The following is a 16,037-nucleotide window of genomic DNA, read 5'->3' on the forward strand; positions in this document are numbered from 1 at the left end:
TATTCTTTAGATTTTATGACAACACTCCGGAGATTGAACCCCCTCCGGAGAGGCGTCATAATGGAGAACATGTGTACAGAATGGTGAAAAACATACGTGTCGTCTATGGAAAGAAGAATCCAGATGGGGCAAATAGAGATAGAAGCACACCTCCTGTCGAAGGTGTACCTTTCAAGAAACAATCGATCTTCTTTCAGTATCTGCCTTATTAACCAGACTTGGAGGTCCCCCATGCCATTGATGCTATGCACGTGTAGAAGAATGTCTTTGAGAGTCTCATTGCTACCTTGATGGACACAGGCAAGTCAAAGGATGGTCTGAAATCATGAAAAGACATGGTGCAGCTAAATGTAATACCATAGCTTCACCTGGTACCCGAGGCTAATGAAAAATACACTATGCTCGCGGCGTGCTTCAATCTAACACCAGAAGAGAAGAGAGCTATATGCACTTTCCTAAGGGAGGTCAAAGTCTCGACTGGGTTTTCAGCGAATGTGAAGAAGCTAGTGTCGATGAAGGACTTATCAATAACACACTGCAAGGCTCACGATTGTCATGTGATCCTGACAGTGTTTCTACCTATTGCAATCAGGGCTATAAAGCCAGAGTTCTTGAAAATTGCCATCACCCGCATGTGCTACTTCTTTTTCAAAGATCTCACAGAAAATGATTGGTAAGAAAGAGCTGAGTGACCTACATGAATTTGTGATGGAGACATAAAACCAACTAGAGATGTGTTTACCTCCTTTTTTTGATATAATGTCACATCTCATGATTCACATGGTTCATCAGATACAGGCATTGAGCCCTTGCCTACTTGCATGAAATGTGGTCCTACGAGCAGGTTCATGTTGGTTCTAAGCCGATACGTGCATAATCGGGCATACCTAGAGGGCTTCATGATAGAGGGTTACAGTACTAAAGAAGTCTCGAGTGCTGTCAAGAGTACCTAAAAGTATAGAAAGGGATTGGTAAACCCGATTCTTGTCACAAGGGTAGGCTGGCTGGGAAGGGCACCAGTGGTAGAAAAGTATTCATCGACCATGATTATAAAGAAGTGAGTCGGGCGCATTACAGTGTCTTGCAGAGTACACAACTGATGCAACCATACATTGATGAACACTTGGCTATCATTATGGTGGAGAGAAATAGTCGTTCAGATGATTGGGTCATAAAACAACACAAGCAATGACTAACTACATGGTTAAAGGACCAAAACATGCTGCCTGGAGAAACCATAGACTCTATTACCATTAGTAGGATGGCGGAGGGGCCATCGAGACAAGTGACATCTTAGAAAGCTTATGACATCAATGGGTATACGTACTATACCCACGCAAAGGATAGTAAATATGTGAACCAAAACAGCGGCATTTGAATAGAAGCTCTCGATGGAGTGGGGCGAAAGATCCAATACTTTGGCATCATTGAAGAGATATGGGAACTTGACTATGGAAGGGATATAATGAAGGCCCTGTTTCGATGCCACTAGATCAAATAACACCAACTGAATGAGATCGGATTGAGTGTCCTGGACCACGAGAATCTAGGCTACCAAGATGACCCTTGGGTGCTCGCTTCACGTGTCATATAAGTTTTCTATATGCCTGACCCACAAAGTGACCTCCCCTCGAAGAAAAAGACAAAGCACGTGGTTGCCTCCGAAAAACAGCATATTATCAGAGTTGATGGCGTGGACAATGTTAAAGCTTACAATAACTACGATGAGATGCCGTTATTCACAGACTTTCCTAAGAAGATCAGTGTTGTGGAAAAGAACCTGCCCAAAGACATATTGCCATGGGAATGAAAAGGTGTAAAAAAAGTTGTTATAGCGGGCTAGCTAGTTGTTGAATATGGAGTGTTTGTGCAAGTGTGTGTGTTTGTAAGACTTCATTTATGCATGTGTGTGACTATATATTTATGTATATGTGTAAGACTATATATTTATGTATGTGTGTGATACTACATTGATGCATGTGTGTGAGACTACCCTTTGTAACATCCAGATGAACCTATTGCAACATCCACTCTATTACTACGAAAACAGTTGTAACACATAGACACTTGAAATAGGCACTTATTACTACTGCAACATGTCCATACTACTATTAAAACACTTAAAACAAGCACTTAAAATTTTATGAAATAAAGAAATAACCAAAATAAAAATTGAAGATCTTGATAAGTTATACAACTTTTATATTCATCACATTTACAGCTGAAATCATTTAGTAGTTAAAAATCAGATTTAAAGTTGTTATTTTCTGAAATTTAAATTTTGAATTATCCAAAATTAGTGACAAAGATAAATAACTAGACTAAAATGATACAGCATGATTTTAGAAAAATTTAGGAAAAAAACCATCATATTTGGAGTTAGTATGAGGGAGAAAAACTGTTACAAGTTTCAGCCACATATTAAAAAAGAAATCACACTTGTTCATCAGTTGATCATCATGAACAGTTGTGATTTTTCTTTTTAATCTCTGGATAAAATTTGTAACTAGTCTTTCTCCCTCATACTAACTCCAAATATGATGATTTTTTTCCTAAAATTTTCTAAAATTCATGTCCCTATTAAGTTACTGTGTTGATTTGGTCATTCTTTTCGTTTGACAAAGTTTGAGCAATTCAAATTTTTAAATTTAAAAAAATGATAAGTTCTAACAAGATTTTAAAACACCAAATGATTTCAGCTGAAAAGTGATAAATACCAAAGATGTATAACTCATCAAGATCTACAACTTTTATTTTGGTTATTTCTTCATCTGACAAGATAACAGTAAACATTGTTCAAACATGTCTCTTCATATAGTTCATGAAACTATGAGTGATATGTGAATTTATGAACAATGTTTACTAATACTTTGTAAAATGAAGAAGTGATCAAAATAAAAGTTAGTAGATAGTAACGAGTTTAACAACTTTTATGTTCATGACTTTTGAAGCTGAAATCATTTAAGGTTTCAAAATCTTGTTTAAAGTTACTATTTATTGAAATTCAAAATTTAAACTATTAAATTTTGTCAAATGAAAAGATGACCAAAATAAAAGCTGTAGTAATGTTATGTTGATGACTTTCTTATTTGAAATCATTTAAGGATTCAAAATCTTATTTAAAGTTGATATTTATTGAAATTCAAAATTTGAACTGTTCAAATTTTATCAAATGAAAAGATGACCTAAAATATAAGTTGTACATCTTGATGAGTTCTACAACTTTGATGTTTATAAAATTTTCATTTGAGACCATTTAGTGGAGATGAAATTGTTTTAGTTGTTTTAAATTTTAAATTTTAAAATTTTAAAATATTCTTTTTTGTAAAAAACAAAATATAGAACTATATATTTTCTATATAAAAAAGATATATATATATAGATACATTTATATATATATATATAATAATAAAAACAAATATATACTGTTATATATAAAGAAAAATAAATATATAGAACAAGTAATAAAATTAAATTTACATTGTGTTCTTTATATATAAATTATAAAATCATTAATTAAAATAAATTAAAAAATATTTATAGGAACGGCTTACTCAGAAACCCCTATAAATCAATTTGTAGGGGATGGCTGGTGTTTTAAGCCGCCCTTAAAAAAACCTTCCCTATATAAACAAGAGCTCATGGTCCGCGTGCATGCTCTGACGACTTCTGCGGGGGCTAGGGTTTGAGCTTCGCCGGCTCGGCCACGTGCTCTAGCTGGCGTCCCCGCCACCGGCGCTCCCTCTCAGAGCTCGACCACTGAACTCGCCAGCCTGCGCGCGCTCTCCGATATCGACTTCTGCCGCCACCGCCTCTCGTCCGCTCTGGCATCCGCGCTCCTCCAATGACGGAGGCGGCGCGACGTTCCTCTCCTCCCCCGTTCTCCTCCGGTGCGACGCTCCTCTCCTCGATCCAGTCTGACGGCGCCGCTCCTGCATCCTGCACCAACGCTGCTCCTGCGTCCTGCGTCTACATCAATGCCTGACGCCGTTCATGCTACACGCGGGCGTTCACGGCCACTAGGACAACGAGCAACTCGGAATCAAGGTTTGAACCACCTCGAGAACGATCTCTTCCCTTCTTCGCCCATCTAGATTTTAATCGTCACCATATCCATCTTGATCTCTCCAAACGGCCGCGTGGTCTCGTAAGGAAGCAAGCTCTAACTGCGGTTTCACTTTGTTAGGCCTTCAAATCTCTGACTGCTGTGATATGGTTGCTATTAATCTGTTTACTGTATAAATGTCTGAACTTCTGAATCAATGATGAAAAATCTAAATTTCTGTCCTGTCTGAACTTTCGTTTGATCTATCCTGTGTGAGCCCCATTGTAACACCATGATTTGGTCTAAATCCTAAGTAGAGGACTTTCCTAAACTGTGATTTCGTACATATTTTTATTTCAATTCTCATGACAATCTAGGTTGCTTCCGTCTGTTCTCCTGGTGACTGAATATTACAATCCCCTAGCAAGATTTGGATAGCAGAGTAAGGGTAGAAACTGAATATTCGTCTTACTATTAAGCTTAAGATTTGGATAGCAATTGTTGTAGATGCATATATGAACTTCCGAATACTAGAATCCCCTATCTTGTGTTTCATGTTGTGATGGAGCAAAGAGTCATTTTTTAAAAAGTAGTGGTAGCAAGCCAGTGCTGAACTGCATTTCGTGCTTTCCTTTGTTTTTTTTTTTTTGTATACTGTGATTCCCTTTGATTATTCTGAAGTTAGTCAAACGAGGAAGCGAGTCCTGTTAATGGCTTTGTGATGGACCAATACAAGTTGGTAACAAACCTATAAGGACTCAGCACACCAGCAAGGACTCAACAAATGATTACTAAACCAATACAACTGTGTGTATTACTTCAATTTATTTCACCTTTTCCCGCCCAGTTTGTGATTGATTTCCCAGTGGCACACACACGTAGAATAACTTTACCAATTTTTGGAATGCACGTTCCACTGAAAAGGTTACCTTTGTTTCCTTGCTTAAACACTTGATTTTGAATATCTCAGTAACAATCGTTTTTACTGGGCACTATATTCGGCTTATATGCTTTCTCAAAAAGTTAAAACAAATATAGTTCACCCTTATATGCCTCAGCAATCCTCTTCTGTATATTGATGTTTTTTTAACAAAAATCATCTCTTTAAACATTGATCCAGTCGCTCAGTCTCAGTGAGTCGCTGATTGCCAAGGCAGACAAACCTGTAATCCAAGTCGTCCTCGTAGCAACTCCCTCCACCGATCGAGCCCCTCACCATTGCAGCAAGCAACCAGGTAAACAGGCACTTTGTCTAGCCTTTTAGGGTTCTTACCATTGCAGCAAGCAACCAGGTAAACACTAAGCAGGCATTTATGTCTAAGATAAAAGTAGATATACTTTCTGAAATAGAGGGCATGATAGTCGCCTATATCATTACTGGAACAAAGATGTCATAGGGAGATCACTGATATTTTAACTTCCTGAATCCATTCCACTTATGCTGCATATCACAGTTGCTAGAATTTGTCCTAAACTGATATACCAACAATCTGTACAATAGGGGTCAGTTTCACTTTGCCGTGTCTTCTCATATGCTTGCTAAATTTAGTGAGGTACAGACCTGAAACATGGTTGTAGAGATTATATTTTTCCCCAATGAAATAGCGAAGCTTTCAGGTACAGACCTGAAATATGGTGAACTCAATCCTTGTTTGCCTGGTGAAATTTAGTGAGGTACAGACCTGAAATATGGTTGTAGAGATTATATTTTTCCCCAATGAAATAGCGAAGCTTCTAGGTACAGACCTGAAATATGGTGAACTCAATCCTTTTTCGACTGGTGAAATTTAGTGAGGTACAGACCTGAAATATGGTTGTAGAGTTTATATTTTCCCCCAATGTGTGTTATGTAGGATTATAGTAACCCATGGTGTAGTCGGAGCTACAGACCATGGAAGGGAGCCAATGACAATAAGAATAGCATCTTTGGCTTTGAGATCAACCAGACACAAGTAAATGGAAATACATATGTCTGATACTTTTGGCATTAACTGAATAGACTAGAGCCATTTATTTATCCTGTTCCTCTTGTATCGTTCTTGAGATAGTTGTACATTGTCCATTTTGATTAAGTTCTACCCAGATTTTTTATCTATCAATTTACTAAAATTTGCAGGGCAATGCTGTTGTTTTTTTGCTATTTTTGCCATCAGTTGCTGCTCTATGTTTGCTAAGCATCTGTTGCTTTTTTTTTTGTCAAATCTCTCATCTCCTTTGTTTTGCCGATGATGAAATTATCCAAGTCCATATATTATATGGAATATGAGCTGATGATCAAGAACTTGTGAGAAACTTGACATCATTACTAGCCGCCCCTACATTACCTTCTCCTCTCTTCTCTGTTATGATGCTCCAAGTTCTTGATCAAATGATGATTGACATGTTTTTGAGGCCTCTACTACTACTACTACTCGTTTTTTTGATATATTGTTGTTTGATAGTACTACTTTGGTTTATAAATCTTTTTTATTTCTTATACCTTCTCGCGTACCTGAAGCACACTTTCTTGCATCTATTAGAACAAAGCGTGAAATAATGTCGCGAACACCAGACAGTGCAGTCCGATGCCCCGAGCATGATGAGTAGCCAACCTATAAGAAGCAAGCACTAGATGACCAGCTTACTCAGGAGCAGTTCAATAACGAGTTAGAAAAGGATCTATAAGTGATGCTTTACTCAGGAGCAGTGTGACGAGGAGGAAGAGGGAGCAGAAAGGGAGAGCAGAAGAGGCTGCTGATGAGGACTCAGAAGAGGGATATGTAAATCCCGAGGATCCTTTCCCACGTGAAGCCAGAAGAAGGCCAACTGAAGGAAGATTTGGACAATGATTTTGACACGAACGAGGAGGTAGGGATAAAGCCTTAGCTTGTAAATATTGATAAAGGTTTAGCTGTGTTACCTCTGCTAATAGTTTGACATATCGTATATACAGGTCCCTCCTGAAAACTTGGAAAAAACGATATCGACGTCCGCGACATCTCGCCAGACAAGACAGAGTAGAGGAAAGGAGAGCAAAGGCAACAGCCACAGAGACGGATATCGAGGCCTCTGCTCCACAACCTCAAGACACAACCACGAACACGACTACCAAGCCAAAGAGAAAACAAGGAGATAGAAAAACAAACTAATATCCAGATAAGGCATGCTATGTGATAACAGAGGTCGGGCCAGCAGGGGAGATCCTTGAGCCGAAGGAATTCAGAGGGCGATTCTGTAATATGATTCGGGTCATAGTAAGAGATAAATTGAACCCAGCAATCTCTGACTAGAAAGAGCTACCAGAGAAGAAAAAGGATGAACTATGGAATAAGCAGTTGAAGCTCAATTTTAAATTTCCGGAGGGTAAGCAAGAACTGGTAAAAAAAAATGCTTTCAAGATCATGGGAGAGTCATTCCGACGTTAGAGGTCAAAGCTCAACAAGAAGTATATCCAAAAGGGGATAATTCCCTTCAATGAGTTCGGCAACATAACTCCTAGTCAATAGAAGAAGCTCGTGGCTCAGAAGACTTCACCAGAGGCATTGGAGCTCAGTGCCCGTAACACCGAGCTGGCAAAGAGGAACAAACACCACCATCATCTAGGCCCCAGTGGCTACTATGCTAAGGAAGAGCAGTTTAGGAAGATGGACGAAAATACCGCAGCTTCTAGGAATATCGATGTGAAGAATTTGAAGGTACGCTCAAGGAATTGGATATATGCGAGGAGTACATAATCATCCGGCGGTAATCTTAAGTTTGATAAGTCGGAGATCTAAGAGGTAGTATCAAGGATACTGAAATATGCTGAAGACAAAGAGAAGGGTTCATTCAATCCTACTAGAGAGAGGGACGAGCTTAGCCTTGGCTTGAGAAACAACGAGCACACAGGACGCACCAGGGGGCTAGGGAAAAGGATGACCTGGAAGCACATATTCGAAGAGGACAGGCACATGTACAAGAAACATGGCAGAGACTGAGAGGCTAATCTTGAGCTCCAAGTGAAGGCTCTAGTTGCGAAGGCGTTAGAGGAGCAAGGACTGTCTATGGAGCCATGGACATTAATGGCGCCACCGGGAGAACTAGCATTAGTTGGCAGTCCTTCGAAAGTTCCTAGCAGCCAAGGTTCCACTGCAGCCACAACCTCGTCGATCGCATACGGAAACCAACTAGTTGCACCTTGGTGTTTCTCAGCGGCCGACAGAACATTGTGATGGAGGTGACAATGGGTGTGGCACATCCTCCCGGTGGCTTACACCACAATAATAAGATACCGCCAGACTACACTAGGGTCGAGGTGCATAACGTGAAGTCCAAGTTCATGCAGTGGAGGATAGACTATACAACTCCTGAGGGACAGGTGTTACTCAGAGACATAATGGGGCAGTTCATCCTTTGGCACAAATGGAACATTATATTGACTGCTTCTTCGCCGCCACCCCCTCTCTCAAATTTGGAGCAAGTTGTTGAGGACAGAGAGATATTTTCACCGTATCGTGACCACCACATTCCTGAGATACCACATTCTTCCCCGCCTCCTAGCGAGCATGTGCCTAATAAGCCACAATCTTCTCCAGCTCGTACCGAGCAAGTGCATGATGACTTGATGAGATGCCATAGTCTTCTCAACAAACGCAGCCGACACATAAACAACGAGTGCCTCCTAAAAAAGGTGATGCACAAGAAGATGAGGACGTGCTTGAATGGAAACTTCAAAAGAAGCATCCAATCACCATAAGGCCAATTTATGTTCCGATGAAAGACGTCTCGTCAGTGCACAAGTGGTATGCCCATGACCAGTTCAAGCCTGAGAACCAAGTTAAAAAAGTCCCAACACGGACTTCTAGGGAGGCCGTCACTAGCAAAGTCCACAAAACAGCAAAGAAGTTTCCAAATGCTGATGCCATCAAATGGTCAAAGGATTACCTGAAAACATATGAAAGAGGCAAGCCCTTCCTACCAAACCGGGACATCCAGCGCCTACCACTTGAAATGAGAAGGTTCTATGATTGGTATTTGCGTGTTCTCCTAACGAGCATAGACCTCGTACAAGCATGCTTCCCCACGAGCACATTTGGAAGCCCAGTCGAGAAAATTATCTTTGACTTCAATGACATACAGACACATGCTTTCACCTCGGAGCAATGGAAATGAATCTAATTCGCTCGTGGTGCCTGTAAGTCCTTGCCCTCCTGATATGATATGAATGTAATCTTTGGATTTTGTTGTAACTAACCCACGCCGTGATATATAGAATGCAAGTGCAAATTGTAAAACAAATGCCAAGTGTGAAAGCCGGGTATATAGACCCTCAAGCTATAGCACAAATAAATTTTAATTACCCTAGACAGTGAAAACTGGATGCCAAAGAGCTAGCTGCTGGAAAGATCCTTCGGGAGAAAGAGAATATCTGTGCGAAGAAACTAAGGCAAGAGTCCCTTAAGGTTTCAGCATATATTGCCATATCTTTTAAAAATCTCCAACATCGCTCTACTATATGGCTACCACACAACTTCAAGTAAGTTCAACTCTATACTTAAAGCTTTGTTCGATATATTTTATTCGATGCAAAAGAGCTTATCTAGTTCTATGATTAAATTCATGTAGTAACCACTAGATTTATATAGGCGTCGATGTTGGGAGGAGCATGTCATGGGTCTTTGATTCAATAGATAGGGACTCGGTGACATACAAAGACTTTATATCGATTCTCAAGACGTATACATATCGACAATCCTCATTAGCTTATATGTTTGTATACATACTTGTAACGTTCACTTTTGGATACTAACAAGTTGTATTTGCTAAAATAATTCGAACAGGGCATTCATGTTCTACGTCAATAAACATCACGAAAGGCATGATCTTGTAAGGAAGGAAAGGCTGGCTATAAAAATACTATGTGCGGTAAGTGTAACTTACTTTAATAATCCATTGCATGGTTGCCAAAAGCATTACTTAACATTTCCATATGCAAAACACACAGTGCCCCAAGCAGAAGCCTGGGAGTGTACATTGTGGATAATATGTATGTTCTATGATGAGTAACACCGGTGCCTACAAGAGTCACCCCTTGAGGGTAAGTTTGAACCTCTTCACCCGTAGTATAAAAACTTCGCACATGATATGAAATACTAAACCAAAACTTATTCTCTTGTAGTGGAAATAAGAGAAAGAAATGCAAAGAGACTCATACAAGGATGACAAACTCTTAAAGCTCATCGACGACCTTTACAACTTCATATTGGACCAGATTGTACACATCAAAGGCACCTACCGTGACCGAGATTCTGACTTAGGTAGAAATTCTCAGTACTAACACCTTTGTAAGACTGAAAGGCTAGCTCTAGGCCGTTGATAACAATGTGTATAGAATTTGACATTGGTCTTATCTTTTGGGACGGTTTGGACTTGTTGAACGAATTAGACTTGTGAATTATGTCAATTTAATGATGTATTGTATATATTATTGTGAATTTGACTTGTAATGGTAGTTTATATAATGCTCTTGTGCTTGTGGTCAGATTTGAATTATATATCTTCATGCCAGATTTGAATTATATATATATATATGTTGTGTTCCGGTCGAATTTGAATTGTAAATTTAAATTTTTTTAATAAAAAAATTTACTGTAAGGGCAGTTCTAGACTGAACCGCCCCTACAAACAGGTAGAGGCGGCTGGTGTTACCAGCCACCCCTACATTACCTTATGTAGGGGCGGCTGATAACACCAGCCACCTCTGCAAATCGATTTGTAAGGGCGGTCTGGGAACCACCCCTATAAATACATGATTTGTAGAGACGGTATGGTAGGGACGGCTGACCGAGCCGCCTCTATAAAGCCTCACCAGCCGCCTCTAGAAACTATTCATGTAGTAGTGTACCAGAAAAGAAAGTAACAGTGGAAAATTCATACGAGCACTAAACAAACAGGGCATACATCCTAGCTATGCATATCTAAGTACATACGTCTTCAACTTTTTTTTTTAACATTTCGAGAGAAGTTTCTTCAAAAAAAAACATTTCGAGAGAAAAAAAATCTCACATATTAATCTTACTCGAACTATAAATTACCAATGATCATTTATCTGCAATAATCTTTCATTTATTCTTTAAAACTTTGATAATTGCGCACCTAAGCATCAGGTGCAAGCAACGCAGTAATTCAACTTCGTTAACATGCATGCAGAATTAAAAACCAAATTTTGGACTCAAAGTATTTTACCGATGTTGAAAACTTAACAAGACATGTTAACAAAGACTTCTATATGGTTTTAGGTCCGTAATTCCGTTCAAGAAAACATGCATGACAGCGCACTTGCAACGGCCGGCAGTATATATACCAGAATTTACTTAATCTCGGTTAGCTTGTCAGTCTGACCTGGCATGCGTCAAGGATGGAGCTTTAGCTTGTTGCTTTGGAATTGATTCTGCTTCCAGAAAAGATTTGTTAACTGCCAAAAGGTGTTGTCGAGCTCATGACCAAAGAAAGCTATGTGGTCACAAGGATCAATGAAGTGTTGCATAAGTTTTTGGCTGGTAAAAGATTGCGAGCTTTGAACAATCAGTATGAACTATTATTGTTAGTAGTAAACGCTTAGCCTCGTTGTCCATCTTTGATCTCATTAAGCATAGTTTCTTCATGAAGGCTTCCGTCTACTCAAAATTTGATGACCTGGATAGTCCTAGTTATTTAGATCTGTGATAAGAGATAACCTTAATTTAGGGCATGTTTGGATTTCCTCTAAAGTTTAGAGCTCTAAAAACTTTAGAGCACTTTAGCTCACTTTTAAGGTATAAAGCTTTAATGTGAGGTGGACTAAAATTTAGAGCTAACTTTAGACCAACCGTTTGGAGCTTTAGCTCTAAAGTTTAGAGAGGAGAATCCAAACAGGCCCTACAACAAAAGAATACAATATCTATAAGAATAATGGTATTTATATAGCTAAACATGTTCCTTTTTTCCCTAACCGGTGATATTGTCCATGATGTATGTAAAGCAAAAGAAAACAAAGTTACTTGACTATTGATCCACTAAAATAATGTAAGAATACTCTTAGGGCGTGTTCGCTGGTTGGTTTCTGGGCTGGTTGAATAAGCCTGGCTGAAACCAACAAGCGAACATGATGTTAATTTAGAAAGATACTTGAACACATTAGCTCCAAGTGGTGATTGTTAAACGGTTCCTTGACTCAGCAGGTGGAGATTAGACTCATAAATGCCAAAAAACATGCAAGCGTGCGTGGGATGTGATGTAAGCATGAGAAACAACGCGGATGGTCCAATGGGTGCATGTACAAAAGCAGTGGAAGAGATTGTCCATCGCTGAGAGCGATTCACGACCAATCACTGTAAGAGAGGGGAATAACAAGAAAACGACCTCATAAAAGTACACATGCTTTCGTATTCATCCGTAAAAAGCTAATTAAGGCATAGATTACTTAATGCCACAACGACATAATTACGAGAGATAGGGATGCGTGGATTAAAAAGGCGATAAGAAATGTGTGGAACACATGCATGCTTGTTATCTAGGAGTATGATGGTTCATTGCATTCAAGCATGCCTGGTGAATTAGCTAGAGTTTTACACGGTGTGAATGCGTTGTCATGTAAAGTCGGCTTGCTATAGCAGCCCCCTGGTTGGCTGCTTCTAACAATTGAGTCCATTTGATGAATGAATTTGATCAATCAAATCATTTAGCTTGCTATCTGTAATCAGAAAATGGACAGCTTTTTGAACGAAGAACAACGGTTGGAAAGGACACTGCAAAATTTGGTCTCTTGTGTTTTATGTGTATGCATGGCTGACTCGAATAGGTCAGCTGCAGCTCAGCACATGCACCTCTTAAACCATTTTTTTAGTTTTGCACGTGCACGTTAAAATTTATTTATGCTCAAGTGAGTCTAAAAAGGAGATAATTAAACATCAATTAGATTTGAACTCCATAATATTAACCAATGGTCGGTAAATTCTGTGGCTTCATCTGATGAAGTTCATCAGGTGTGACCAATCAGATTGGGATGAGATAAGTTTGTGTAGTTATTTATTATCGTCTGAAAATCCTAAAGTAACACTACTCATTTAAGTTCCGTGCAAGGGCTGCTGCTACTGCGTTTATTTATGCAGTATTATCAATGAACACATCTACTATGATTGAGATATATACTTTATACATTTAACACAAGTCATGTATGTATATACATGCTGATGGGTTGGATCAACATCACCAGCTAGGCGGAACAAAAATTTGTCATATAAAATACTAGTAGTTTAATTCGATTCATTCACACTGGCAGTTACCTGTGGTGGCAGTCTTTAGCAGTTGCATCTTTGGTGTAGTAGACTTGGACAACACGGGAGACGATGGATCGGAATTGCTTGCTTAGATTCGATCAGCTTTGACAAAATCTCATTCAGTCTACTTTTTTTTTTACTTCTAATGGAAGTAGTTAGCCGTTGTTAAGAGTCAATATTTCTACAGAAACAAATAACTTCTTTTTTTATCTCTGGAGGGACAATTCTACCTCACCAGTAGGACTTGAATATCGAGCGTGATTCTATTCTACCTCACCAGTAAATATATAATTCTTACCGTATGGTATGCAGCCATGCAGGCACTAAGCAGTAGTAACTGAATTGAGACTCAAGAATGACCAAGTCAGACCAAACTTATGCAATATATGGGAAATAGTAGATCATCTGGTTGAACAAGGTTGGACAAAACCAGTCTTGTTTGCTCACGACAGTCCATCCACTTGATCCAACCACCATATATCTATCCTTCCCCTCTCATCACAGGCCGCAAAGACACACAAACACGCACGTGCGTGGGACCGGCCTGCTTGTCGGCTCGGGACTTCAACCGTCAAACAAGCTGCACGACCGCCGCCTCAGCTCACATCTCTACATACGAGTGCAGAGACTCCGCATTCTTGAGACTAAGACCTTTTATCTCTTTGTATGTAAAACTTACTTTTTCTCTTTGTGTTCGGACGTTGTAGAAAGGAAAACTAAGCGTAGCCCAATGTGTATGAATCTTATATAAGAAAGAATTAGGGCGTTCGGCTGGTCATATTCCGGCTTATTCCCGCTTGTTTTAGCTTGTTTCAGCTTATTCTCTCTCATAGAATACTATTCAATCATCCAAAACCATCCAAAATCAGCCCAAAGGCTACCAGCCGAACGCCCTTAATATCGTCTATTTATTCAACCCTCCCACTTCCGTGGCAGTCCAATTTTTAACCTTGATCTACGAAACCGGATATCAAACGTCCTCCAAGTATCAAGACCTAACAAATTTGGTACCCTTGCTAGTTTTGAATATGGTTTTCTAAATCTGGTTTAATCTCTAAACATTCAGAACTAACTTATGTTAAATAAAAAAATATGAAATTATTACATGTTGTTATCTAAGATGTTATTATTTGTTTATGATCTATTTAGAGCTATCTAGAACTTATTTATTTCTGTTCCTATTGCTTTTATCGTTCATAGCCATGCTCTTTATATATTTAAACTAAACAATCACTACTGGATACAGGATATTTGCCGAGTGCCAGGGGCACTCGGTGAAGCCCCAAAAACACTCGGCAAAGGGTTTGCCGAGTGTTACACACGGCAAACGACACTCGGCAACCCCTTTAACGGCAAACACTAGTTTGCCGAGTGTTTTTTGTCGGACACTCAGCAAAGACTTTGCCGAGTACCCAAAATACACTCGACAAACATTTTTTCGAAAAAAAAAACCACCACCGGCCAAAAAAAATAAAAAAGCCACCACCGGCCAAAAAAAATAAAAAAAGCCACCACCGGCCGGTCTCCGCCGGCCGCCGTCGGTCTCCTCGGCGGCGCCCTTCCCCTGCGCCACGGCCCAGCTTCACGCCGAGACGCCTCCGCTCCCCGGCTTCACGGCCGCCGCCACGAGCCACCACCACCACGCCACCTCCGCCGGATCCGGCCTCCCCGCCACCGGATCCGGCCCCCAGCGCTGGAGCTGACGAAGAGGTGAAGGAGGAGCGTCGCCGCAGCCCGCCTGCGCCGCCTCGCTCGTCGGAGGCGGAGCGCCGCCTCGCCCGCCAGATCCGCCTCCCCACCACCAGATCAGGACTCCCCCGCTGCCAAATCCGGCCTCGCCGGCCCAGGATCCACTGCCGGAGGGCGGTACAACCATGGATCCGGCCGCCCTCCACCGGATCCAGCCGCCCTCCACCGAAACCAGCCCGGGGGCGGTGGTGGAGGTGCTCCGGGGTGAGGGAGGGGACGGCTGCCCGCCGCTGCCTGCTGCTGGAGCACACCGGAGTGGAGAGGGGTCGTGCCCCCCGCGTCGCGCTGGAGTGGAGAGGGGCCGCGCCCCCGCGCCGCTCCGTGCCGCCGCCGCTCCGTGCCGGTGAAGAGAGGGAGAGGAGGGGGAGGCTGTCGGATCCGGGTAAGAGAGGGAGAGGAGGGGGCGGCCTCGTCGGATCTGGGGAAGAGAGGGAGAGGAGGGGGCGGTCGCCGCCAGGGAAGAGAGGGAGAGGAGGGGGAGAGGCGCCGGCGGGGAGGGTGCGTGCGGCCCAAGGAAGAAGGTGAGCCGCTGGGCGCTGGGGGCGGGTGCGGAGGGAGGGTGGGGTGCTGGGCGCTGGGGGTGGGTGCGGAGGGAGGGTGGGTGGGTTAAAGAAGATATTTTATTTTTGTTTGCTGAGTGTCCCATCTAGACACTCGGCAAAGTTTTTTTTTCATTTTTTTTCTCATTCTTTTGAAGAAATTTTTTTTATTTCTTTGCCGGGTGTTCTAGATCTGAGCACTCAGCAAAGTTTTTTTTTCTTCTCCTTCTTTTCCAAAAAAAATATTTTATTTCTTTGCCGAATGTTTTTTACACTCGGCAAACTTTATGTTTGCCGAGTGTTTTTCTTTTGACACTCGGCAAACCCAATCTTTGCTGAGTGTTTTTTTTTTGCCGAGTGTTTTTTCTTTGACACTCGGTAAAGAATCTGTTCGCCGAGTGCGTCCATGATATATATATATATATATAT

At 41.0% G+C, this 16,037-nt stretch overlaps 1 long non-coding RNA gene across 2 annotated transcripts; it reads left to right on the forward strand.

Moving 5' to 3' along the window:
* Positions 1-3,949: 3,949 nt before the first annotated feature.
* LOC136485497 (uncharacterized) lies at positions 3,950-10,432 on the forward strand. Of its 2 annotated transcripts, XR_010766462.1 has the most exons (5): positions 3,950-4,047; positions 5,166-5,280; positions 9,844-9,928; positions 10,008-10,100; positions 10,182-10,432. It is a non-coding gene; the product is annotated as an uncharacterized lncRNA (long non-coding RNA). The 2 variants fall into 2 exon arrangements; XR_010766463.1 differs by lacking the exons at positions 3,950-4,047; positions 5,166-5,280 and adding an exon at positions 9,420-9,539.
* The last annotated feature ends 5,605 nt before the right edge of the window (positions 10,433-16,037 follow it).

This window comes from Miscanthus floridulus, chromosome 10 (assembly GCF_019320115.1).
Source record: "Miscanthus floridulus cultivar M001 chromosome 10, ASM1932011v1, whole genome shotgun sequence".
Taxonomy (NCBI): Eukaryota; Viridiplantae; Streptophyta; class Magnoliopsida; order Poales; family Poaceae; genus Miscanthus; species Miscanthus floridulus.